This window comes from Heterocephalus glaber, unplaced genomic scaffold (assembly GCF_053883595.1).
Source record: "Heterocephalus glaber isolate CG9 unplaced genomic scaffold, H.glaber_assembly_v1.0 deba00001442, whole genome shotgun sequence".
NCBI lineage: Eukaryota > Metazoa > Chordata > Mammalia > Rodentia > Bathyergidae > Heterocephalus > Heterocephalus glaber.
Genome location: NW_028258296.1, coordinates 33,219,982 through 33,231,402, shown reverse-complemented (window position 1 = coordinate 33,231,402; position 11,421 = coordinate 33,219,982). Strand labels below are relative to the sequence as shown.

At 37.8% G+C, this 11,421-nt stretch overlaps 1 protein-coding gene across 6 annotated transcripts in view; it reads left to right on the top strand.

The window, feature by feature from the left end:
* LOC110346572 (uncharacterized) overlaps positions 1-11,421 on the top strand; it is a 114,601-nt gene that overhangs the window by 5,738 nt on the left and 97,442 nt on the right. For all 6 annotated transcript variants that reach the window (XR_015451814.1, XR_015451815.1, XR_015451816.1 and 3 more), the window contains exons 3-4: positions 2,606-2,714; positions 2,835-3,200. The gene's annotated coding sequence lies outside the window, so the exon portion shown is untranslated. The remainder of the gene's footprint in view (positions 1-2,605; positions 2,715-2,834; positions 3,201-11,421) is intronic.

Sequence of the window (11,421 nt, the reverse complement as noted above, 5' to 3'; positions counted from 1 at the left end):
CCCCTCTCCTTGGTGTTTCCCCCTTTCTACTTGAGAGGGAAAGAGAGAGAGGGAGGGAGGGAGCCAAGGGAGAGGGGGAGAGAGGGAGAGGAGGAGAGGGAGGGAGGGAGGGAGGGAGAGAGAGAGAGATAGAGAGAGAGAGAGGTTTTTCTGCTTTAGCTTAATTGGCTTATTTCCTCAAACCCAGGGCTTTGTCGCGTTTCTTTCTGTATATTTGGTTTCTAATTACCCAGCGATTAAGCGGAATGGGTGTTGCAGCGTGGGGGATAGGGTGGGAAAGTAGTGGGGACCAGCAGTCAGCGGCGGCGGTGGCCTTGACAGATCAAAAGGTACCGAAAGCACCCCCACCCCCTCCCGCAAAACACACCTCTAGTTACTGGGGCGCGAGAGAATTGTAGATTCTAATAAACATGGCTTGCAGGAGTCGATGAACAAAGGTACTTAATGCGGACCTAAGCCTCCGATGATATTGCTCCGCTAGCAGTGTCTCAATATTCCCAAGCAGAGTGTAAGTTGATCAACAAACGCCCTGATAGTATTGGGCTTTTTTCCCTTTTCTGTTTTTGTGTGGAGGGTGGAAAAGGAGGGAGGGTGGATGGGTGGGGGAAATCCGACAGCTTAAGGAGGTTTGAATTGAATATGCACCCAGCAGCAGTGGTCTTGTAGGAAATGGTGTTCTCCTAAGTCAGGCTGCCCCGCTGAAGCACGAGAGAGCTTTGGTTAGATCTCAGAGCGTCAGTTCGCTGCGAGTGCTGCCGGCCGTCAGCCTGGGCTGAGCTGTCCACTCGTCCAGGTGCTGAAGCTGGTGACTATTTGGGTAGGTAGGGAGACCACTGGCGCTGCTACTGGAGTAGAAAGAAAAGCCTATGAACTGCATTTTTCTAGTTTCTTAAAGCTTATGAGTGTGTAGGTCAGAGAGAGAGAGAGAGAGAGACAGAGAGACAGAGAGACAGAGAGACAGAGAGACAGAGAGAGACAGAGAGAGACAGAGAGAGACAGAGAGAGACAGAGAGAGATTTGTGAAGGAACTAAACTAAAGGAGACTATTCGGAAAGCATTGAAAAACTGTGTGGGTATTTATGCTGTGATTCTGATGCACTGTGTGTTTCTCTGTGTGCGTGCTTGTGTGTGTGTATGTGTGTATGCTTTAGCCATTCCTTTGAATTAAAAACATTTTATTTAGTAAATCAGATCCTATCTGTATAATGTGTGTTGTTTTCCTTTTAAAGGTAGTTGAAATTTAAATGGAAGAGTTCAGAAGCAAATGTACACTTTGCTCATAGACTATTGCATTACTTTCCCTAAGGGCTTTTGTTTCTAGGAGTTCAAGCTGAAGAGAACCTGTCAGCTGCCTGTTTGTTTTTTTTTTTTTTTTTTTGGTCGTAGACTTTATAGCTTGTTAGGTAAGAGTAGAAAATGGTGCTTATTAATTTGTTTAATTGACATCAGTTTTTTTGTAAATGATGTACCTAAGAGTTATCTTAAAATAATGTGAAATAGGATAGTAATTGGGCAATGCCATTTTTCTTTTGAATTATTTTATGCATGAGGCATTCTATACCAGTCATCTGTTTATAAAACCTAGAATTCATGTTGAGTTTTCTGTTTGGAAGTAACATGTTAGGAAAATGATGAGCTGGTGTTACATTGAAAACAATAATAAGAGCAAGCACAATGTAAATGTCTTAAATTACAACCAGGTCAGAGATGAGTTGTGGTAGTGGGAAAGATTCTGTTATATAATTACTCCTTGATGAAGAGCTATTTGCCCTTACATAATTTGAGAAACCATAATGTCTATTGCCATGTTTCTATTTTCCACCGCTATTCCACTCTCATGGATGGATGTACTTCCATGTATTTGCGAGTAAAGGGGAAAGTAAGAACTTTCTAATGGAGCTACAACATGTCTTGTGTAGTGACGTTGCACTTGTCCATTTTATTTAGTGAACAATAAACCCCTATTATCAGAATATCCACTGCAGGGTCTTAAGACAAAGCTTTTGGAGTAAAAGCCATATTGATCACCAAAGAACCAGAGATTCTGTTCCTGAATGCCAAAATTAGTCACTTTTCAAATGAGTTTTTCTTGGCCTTCTTCTTAAATTATTTTTATGAAGACAAAGCTTCAAACGGTTTTTTTGTAGAGGTGTTCAGAGCAGCTGTACACCCATGCATTTATATTGTATATAAGAGGGGTGGGCTATGAAATTAAACATTGTGGTAGTACAAAACAATGCTTAAATCATAGAAACTAACAGCTTGCCAACTTAGTGAGTTCAGATACTACGGAAAATGGGTTTAATTATTGTGTGCCTTGAAGCTTTTTTTCTTCAAAAAACCATTATGTTGTACATAGCTGTAAGGCCTTCAAAGGAGAGATGCCTATTTTTGTAGATTTATAAGTATTTGGTTTCAAGTAGTAAATCGAATGACTGTTTATAATCTATGATTTTGAGCTTGTGAAAAATGCATTTCCAAAACACACTGCTAAAAATTTCACCCATGCGTGACCCAGTCTTTATTTGAGCCTCACTTCTTCCTAAAGCTGTCTAGGCAAATACGTTTGTAATATTTGTGTGCTTAACATGCATATCTCTTGCAGGTCTCTCTCGCTGCCATAACACTCAGTCAAAGCACCTAGAGTGGGCTAGCTGAGACGAGAAAGGATGCAAGAAGAGCAGGCACAGAGGAAGATGCTGGCAGATCACCAGGTAAAGTGAAGGCTGCTCCTCACCCCGCGCCCAAAGAGCCTCGCCTTGTCCCGCCTCAAAGGAAAGAGAGCACTCTTCCCCTCCTGTGTTAAGTGCTTGGTTTTGTGACCTGTCTTTCAGATTGGGAAACAGAGCAGCCATTTGGATTTGGGCAGGAAGCAGCCGAGCCCAGCTTTGGATCCTTCTTTAGGGAAATCGAGTTATGGATTTATGGTCCCGGTCAAGCTCAGCCCAGCCCCAGCCAGGGGCGGGCTCAGCAGCAAGAGTTCTGGTGGCGGCGCAGCAGTAGCAGCGGCAGCGGTAGCAGTGGCAGCGGCAGCTTGGTCCTCTGACTCTCTTCGGTGACGGGTATTCTTGGGTGGATAATACGGATTACGTTGTTATTGCTTAAGAATACGCGTAGTCGAGGAGAGTACCAGCGGCAGGCGGGCAGCGGCCGCCCCTCCCAGCCCACCAACTGGCCACTAAACGCCTGTGGTTGCCAAGGTAGCACTTTTTTATCTTTTCTTTTCCTTGGGTGTTTTTGCTCTGGGTCCGCCAGAGAGGCTCTGCGTCGCACTTGTGGTGACCCGGACTGGAAAATGGGTGCGCGCAGGGAGGGGGCGGCGGGGGGCGAGGCGGAGGGGAGGGAGGGGCCGAGGAAGGAAGGGGGTGTGCGCCGGAGCCTGCGGGGTGCCTGGGCGTCCCTGGCTGGCGACTCTGTTCTCTCTCTGGGGGTGCGGCTGGGAGCGGAGAGCGGACTGGGGAATGTTCTGAAGTTGGCGGTGACCGTGAGGCCTGGAGCCCTTGGCAGAGCTGTTGGAGGGGATCTGGAGCTCAGCCGAGGGTTGCTGGGACTGCCTCCGCGAAAAGGGCGTGTCTGTGGGCGCAGGTGCCCCCGCAAGCTTTCGGAAGCTCGTGACTTCGCGAATCCCGAGCGGGGCGGCGCCGGAGCCCCACCCCCGGCCGGCGGAGCCACTCCGCAGCCAGGCTGGGGAGGGGCGCGGGCTGCGGGCTGGGTCCCCGCGGAACTTTCAAGTTGGACGTGCGACGGGTCTCTCAGGATCCCATATATAGAGAGATTTTTTTTTTCCTTTTCGGATTCTCCGCGAAGAGGTGGAGAAACAGGATGGGAAGCGGATTGGTTGCACTGTGGCACGGAACTGGAAACCTTCCTGAAAGAGGTTGGGGCAGGCAGTGACTGTTCAGAAGTCCAGTTGCTTTGGGACACTTCTTCAGCGCTGCCTTCCCTGCCTCTGCTTTTAGGATGCGTCTCAAACACCAGCAAACCCAAGGCGTGATCCCCTCTCAGGTCTGCTGCGAAGGGACGGGAGGAAGAGAAAGCCTTTCCCTCTTACTGCCAGTTTTGTGTGTTTGTTTCAAATACTAATGGACGGTAAAACAATACGGATGTGTCCCCTCCCACCGAGCCCCTGAAGAGATGGTGCCCTGGCACCGCCAGACGTGGCCGGAGTTGAGATCTCAGACGCAGCTGGAGAGGTGAGCCACGGTGGAAGGCCAGGGCTGAGGCTCCAGCTCCTGGCTGCGGACGACAGCCCTGCTGCTCAGCCTTCTCTCTGGCAGATCCCAGCGCCCCTCCGGTGGTGGCCCTTCAAAGACTGGAGGAACGCTGGGGTCCAGAACCTACTCGGCGCCCAGAAGACCCCACCAGCCAAGACCGGAAGACTGGTCTCCTCCCTGCGTGCCGGCCGACGGTCTGGCGGGGTCTGTGAAGACTGAATCCCTGAGAAGTCGAAGCTGCAGGAGAAATGAAATCACACGCTTTCCTTCTTGGTGCTCCCGGACCCATTCTAAACTGAACTGTGCCCCAGTCACCTTCTCCCTCTGGTGGATGTGCCTCTTCTGGCGCCAATTATCTCTTTCCCAATGGGTTCTTGCCCAGAAAAGCAGTCTGAACCCTAGAGCGGCGGAGAGACTGGTGCTTTGGAGGAGGCAGGCGGAGGCTCTGGCTCTCCCACCTAGCTACTTGCCCTTCTTCCGTACTCACAATTCCTAGTGACAGGTACTTCACGCCCCTCCTCTCTGTTTCTGTCCTGCGGTCTGATCCCACAATGACTCTCAGGACAACTAAACTCACCACCCTTAGGGTTAGGCACCCAGGTCTGCAGGGAAAAGGATGGGTCCATTTTAAGATTCTCTCAGGGCGATTTCCATGGAAAGATTGGAAGGAGGTAGAACAGAAAACATAGGTGGTGACTCTGCACTTGTCTGTCGCTAGCAGGAAAATATGTAAGGAGTGTTCTTTCCTCCCCTGTTCCATGAATTACCCTCCATCTCTAGGGATCCACCAGTTAGGGATTAAGGGCTTTTAAATATTGTGCTTGTTGTATATTTCACAGTATGTATGCCTACTGGTGGCATTGTTTCACTGGGCAATTAGAAGAGTAGAAAGAGCAACATAATGGAGTTCCTAGGTGATCTATGGAAAGCTGGTGTCATGCTGGTTGGCTAAATAGTAAGTGTGTGTGCTTTAAAGACAGAGCTGAGGGCCCAGTGTTAGGGTTCCTTAGGAATGTAAGAGGTAATATTCCGTCCTTTGCTGTGGGAATGAGGAAGAACTTTTGAAAATAACCCATTTCGTTCAATTCTTTGACACTGGCACTTCAGCTTATGATTGCAGTTGCTTCATAAATGATTAATAAGTTTTAGAATGGAATAATTGCAAATGCTAGTAATAAAGTCTAAAGGAACCCTTCACTCATGGTAAACAAAGTAGTTTGTGTGTGTTTCTTTTAAACCAGTGGTTTAAACACTTATTTTATAGCTTTCTTTGCTTTACTGAATTATTTTCTTATACAAGTTTCCATTAGGTGTCAGCCTGACTGAACTGGTTCCTATTTAAGTTTTTTTGAGGAAAATATTTCACCAGTCCAGGCCTTTTAAGATTAGAAGAAAAAATATTCAAGACCTTATTAAATTGAAATTACTGCTGTTAACTGTTAGAAGACAGTTTTTCTCTTCAGAATATAGAATTTTAAATTACATCACCACAAGCCAGTTATTGCTTTTGCCTTGTCAATACCCATAGTCAAGATTAAAGGAGTGCAGAGTGGTTATCTGTGGTTTTTATACTGGATCCAAATGATACTATTTATAATTATTGCTTTTTAATTGGTTCCCCATACTAGAAAAATAAACATCCTTTATCAAAGATTTGTTTTGACTTAAGAAGGTAATAGATTCTACCTGAAAAGGAATATGCGTGCAGCTTAGACTTTTTCTTTGATAATATTGCTTAAGGCATAGTGGAAGGGTATGGGGAAAACTTATGAAAATTGCTTTTGTTCATTGGTTTTACTTTAGTCAAACCTACCTAAGTACTCCAATTTTTATGAGCACGATTTATGGTTTCTACATGGAATATTTTAGACTCCCAATCAAAATGTTTATAATGCCTACCAACCCTCAGTTTTGTACTCTAATAACATTCATCAGTAGGTGTAAGAAACATCTTGTTGGTGTATGATTGCTACTGAGTCAGGTAAGGAACTTGATAGAGTCTACATTTGACAAAGAATTTACTTATTTTATTCTTTGTGAGTTGTGTTCCAATGTTTTTGCTTGAATAGCAAAGCAGGGAATGGTGATATTTAGGACTAAAGATTAATAGAGAACCATGACAATTCCTATATGAATCCAAAAAAAAGTATTGAACTGATGAGTTTGACTAAGTACACTTTTTAATAAATAATCATACCCTAGAACCAGTTTCCTGGAATCCATCATTAGCCTGAGAATCATGTGGTTCCTGGTATCACAACAGTGCCAGCCTAGAACCAGAACAGAACTATGAATGAAAATCCAGGCAAAGGAGAGCAAGAATGAAATATATTTGATAGGTAGAAAATTCCACCAACTACATTATCACTTTTTCTTTTTATATTTCACATTAGTAATGTAAATGTTTAAATATAAAAATAGAAAATGAAGATGCAGATGACATATTGGGAAAAGTATTTTTAAATTTTAGGTACAACAGAGGAGAAGGGCTAAGGACCTGGAAGAGATGACAGTGAAAGAACTTCAGTCTTGTGCCTTCTCCATAGTGCACAGGTGCAGCTATCATTACATCAGAGAAATGACAGAATGACATTCTCACAATGTTAAAAAGTAACACATTCTGCCATATTACACTGAGCTTCTTGAAAAGAAATAATATTCATGACATCAGAATACTTGGAGACTATTATTTCAGTTAGCTATTGAATTTAGTTATTTGTAGCTATACAACTATAAACATAAATGCTATATAGATTTTAAGAACGTATTTTTGTAGTACAATTTATTTTTAAGTGCTTTGAGTGTTTTCCTCTAGCATTTGTACTTTAAATCATTATTTGTAAGTCTCAAATTTCAATCTACAAAACAATTATGTGCCTATAAAATCAACCATTAAATTGAGAAAACATTGCAACTCATCCTCAAAAGTATAGGCTAGAAAAAGATATGAAATGTTCAGTTTCTTGAAATGTATTTTCTCGAGTTTGTTACAAATTAACAATAGAAGCAAAGCATCTCTAATATTTGTATTGTTGTCCCAATTACAAATTTGTGAATATCCAAATATTCTGAGTTATGAGTTTTGTTACAGTCTGGCTAATAATAATGTGAGTTAAAAAAGACAGTTTTATCTTCAAAACCAGTAAAAATTATTATAATTTCTATATGAATGTAGAGATCATTTTGTGTATGGAAATGCCCTTCAGGATTAATAATCCACAATACCTAAAACCATATAAATTACAGCCACTGTTAGAAACAAAAGTTTTTTAACTAAAAAAAGAAAAAAAAAACCTCTATGAACCTCTATGAATTCAGTTCAAAGACTTGAAATAAGGCATACTAACTTAGCCTCATCTGATGGAATTTTAAACTAAAACTATTTATATTGCAATAATCTACTTTCTAATATTAGAGTCATGGTTCACACACAATTTATATCATAATAAATATTTTTAAAACTTGACAAATTATATAACAAGTGGCATAGTTGCATAACATAAAAGTAGTATCTATTTACAAACTTAAAACTTGCTCATAGGAAACACTATTCTTAAAATGATTATTTTTTAAATGACATATACTTAGAAAGTTGGTATTTTTTGCAATTTTGATTTAAAATTTGTATCAATACATAATTGAGAACTAATTGTCTGGATGCTTTTTTTCTCCAGTAAGCAAATAAGGTCAATTTCAAGAACTGATTTAAACAAGTCACAACATTAACTAAAAGTTACTTAAGATAGTTTTCATATACATATATACACCAAATATTCTATTTTTTATTCCAAGAATGAATGAATGAATGAATGAATGTTATGCCTAATATTCTATCAGAAATAGACATGAGAAAAACATCTCTTTTAATAAAATAGAATAAGATTTACAAGTATACTGAATATTTTTACACATAACTATAGGAGAATTCAAGTTATAGATTGATTATGAAAACAGTTTCATGCACAATTTGTTTGCATAACATGTAAACAGGTTTTGGTGGTGTTTACAAAGACAAAGAAAATTAGAGAATTGAGGCAGTTATTTGGAAAATTCACACTTAATTGTTTCCTTAATTATATAAAAGTTAATGGGAGAGAGTATGCACTGTGTTGGGAACAATTTTCAAGTAAAAACTAGAAAATCTGATTTTTGAATATAGGTTTTATTGTGAACTATGACAGTTTGGTCCTCACTTGTCTCATCTGAAAGAAAAGGCTGAAATTAGATTTTCCCAAACTCTGTCTACCTCATTAGAGTTCCCTTTTTTGACTAAATTCTACTCTTTATTTTACATATAGATGATATGTAAATCAATAGCAAAACCAAGAAAGAAACCTTAAAATACCATAAATCTTTCCAAGGTATTCAAAATACTTCTTCTTGATATGAAAAACAACTATTCTTCAAGATTTTTACTTAAATTCTTAAAATAGAGAATATATGAGAATATTCCCATCAGCTTCTCCCCTCCAATTTGTATTTGAAGTTTTAGTAGGAAAGAAAAGCCTCAAAAGAATAATTTACAGTTTTACCCTAATGTGATATTAACTCATAATATGTGTACAAGTTTGAAGCTCCTTAAAACATAAATATGTCCTCAAAACTATTTCAGCCTAATGAGACCAAATTATAAAGAACCCTATTCAAAGTCATATATGTACGTATATATATATATATATATATATATATATATATATACAGTAGATAAACATTTGACTTTTAAAAATATTTACTCTGTGTGTTTGTGCTATTAAATTTAATTACAATTATTTGGAGGAGTGGAGAAATTACTGTGTTTTTTCTCCCATCCTGTTAAAAAGAACCAGTATTTGTCTATGATATTTAATACTAGTATAATGAAGTAGCATTTAAAGTAACTAATCCAGTGTCTGGCACATAGTTAGTGCTTGAAAATATTTAATAGTTTAGTAAAAGCAATGATATCCTTTTAGGATGTATGTTAATATAGAATAATTTTTCCATAACTGGTGTCCTTTTAAAGTAGCTATTATATAAAATGGCTATTGCACAGTATGTATTTAAATTTATTGTTACCATAAATTCTAATTCTCAAATTTGTTTATTAATAGTATAGTTATCCTATGCTAAGAAGTAGAATTCATTATCTCTTATTTTCAGATATAAATTTTAAACAATTAAAAATTTATGAGTTTTTTTCAAATTGGTGATATTCTTTTTTACTCCAAGTACCTGTTTAATCTATTAACATAAAATATTTTATTCCATGTGAATTTCACCTAATGTATTTTTATTTAATGGTGACTATGTAACCACTTAAAGAATAAATTTTTAAAAGTCATCAATAGAAAGGTACTCTATACAATAATTACTATTGATAGATATATTATCAAAACTAAGGATCTGTGTAATTTTTTATTGCTTACCAGGAAAATAGACTAAATTTAAATTTTATTTGAAAGCTGTAACTTTCCTAGATATTCCAGGTAAAATAAATATAAACTGATCTTTTAATCACAAAAGAATATGCCCATTTTCTGAAAGTTAAAATTAATAGTTTATCAGCTATTGCTTTATTCAGACAATTTATGTAATATTAATTTACAGTTCAATGATATGGAGAAATCTGCCCATTTAAAACTTTGGAAATAGGCTTAATGAAAGTTCTATAAAGTTTTCAAAAGTAGTTGATTTCAGACATCTGGAAGCAAGAGTATGAGGTTTGAAAGCCATTTACCTACACTTCTATTAAAATATTTCTTATATAAATTTCTGTTGTTTTATGTAGTTTTTCAAACAATAGATTTGAGGTTATTTAATATGGTATATTAAAACATAGTCAAAACAAAAATTTTTAACACAAATGGGTCATTAGTTGTAGATGCAATATTTATTAAAAGTAATGATTATGTTAGACTTTTGAGACAGTTTCATGTTTGATCCATCCGTTTGTATAGATAACAATTTTGGGATAGTTATAGCCATTAACAATAATAAGAATATGGATGATAGAGAAGAATGCCAGTTTTTGAGTGATATTTTTTAAAATATGGAGGGAGAGAAGGCAATGTAAAAAGAATTAAGATGTGTTATGTACATGTATCATCTTCCCACAATGAATGTATTAGAGACATGTACTAATAAAAGTTAAAATTAAACAGAAAATAACTAATATTCCTGGTGACGTATTGATAAACATAATAGCTGATACCAGTACACCTTGAAGAAAATGCGAATTTCAGGAAACTTTAAAAGAGATCTTTTTTTAATATATATTGGCTTTTTCCTAGGAAGATGTGCTCTTATATAGAAGTGTGCATCATGTACAACATAAGTAATAAATGATCTGAATAAAATGGGCCTACTTTATGTGTGGACAATTGGAAAGGCAGGGAATGTGGATGTTTTACTACTCAGGAGAAAGAGCATCCATCTGAAAAGATAGACTTTTGAAAATTAAGCCTAAGGAAAGCATGTCTTAAAAGAGACCAGTCATTTTTATCCATTTTTTCTATTGAAAAAGGTATATGATGTATTTGAATTCATGCTTTAGAAAAATGTGTTTAGGATCACATCAGCAATATTTCTACATATAAAACACAGATACTTTGCTGAAGAGTTTAGTTTGTCCTGTTCAATTCTCCATGAGCACTCATATAGAATATGGAGCTCATTTTCAGAGTCCTCATTGGATGTTTTGTTTCTAATACATCACACTAAAAAGTCATTGTTGAGGCTTTTCTTACCACTTTTCTGTGTCTGCGATAATCTCAGTATTTTTTCATAATACTCAGGGATTGTTTTTCTCTAATTCCTGTAATTTAAATGGTCCTTAAACTCACATATTACATATGCACATGAGAACTATTAAACGATTCCAAACGTCGGCAGTATGCTTATACTTACGGATCTCCAAAATCTAGTTCAGTTTTACAGGCTAAATTAATACTTATTTAAAAACAAAAATAAATTATAATTGAAAGAATAACTTGATGTTTTAGTATAGTTACAACTATTTTAGTAAAACAAAGAAAATTTTAATTGCAATTACATCACTCAGTTTAATAAGCTGTAAATGAAAATGCTGCCTAGAAGGTTGGATTGACCAGTTTTTTCCATGCAGTTTACTCAGTGGAAAATTGAAAATAAAATTAGTAGATATCACTAATTCAATTATTTTCTCACACTAAAGAGCAGAAAAAAACACTTTAATATATGCCATAGAATT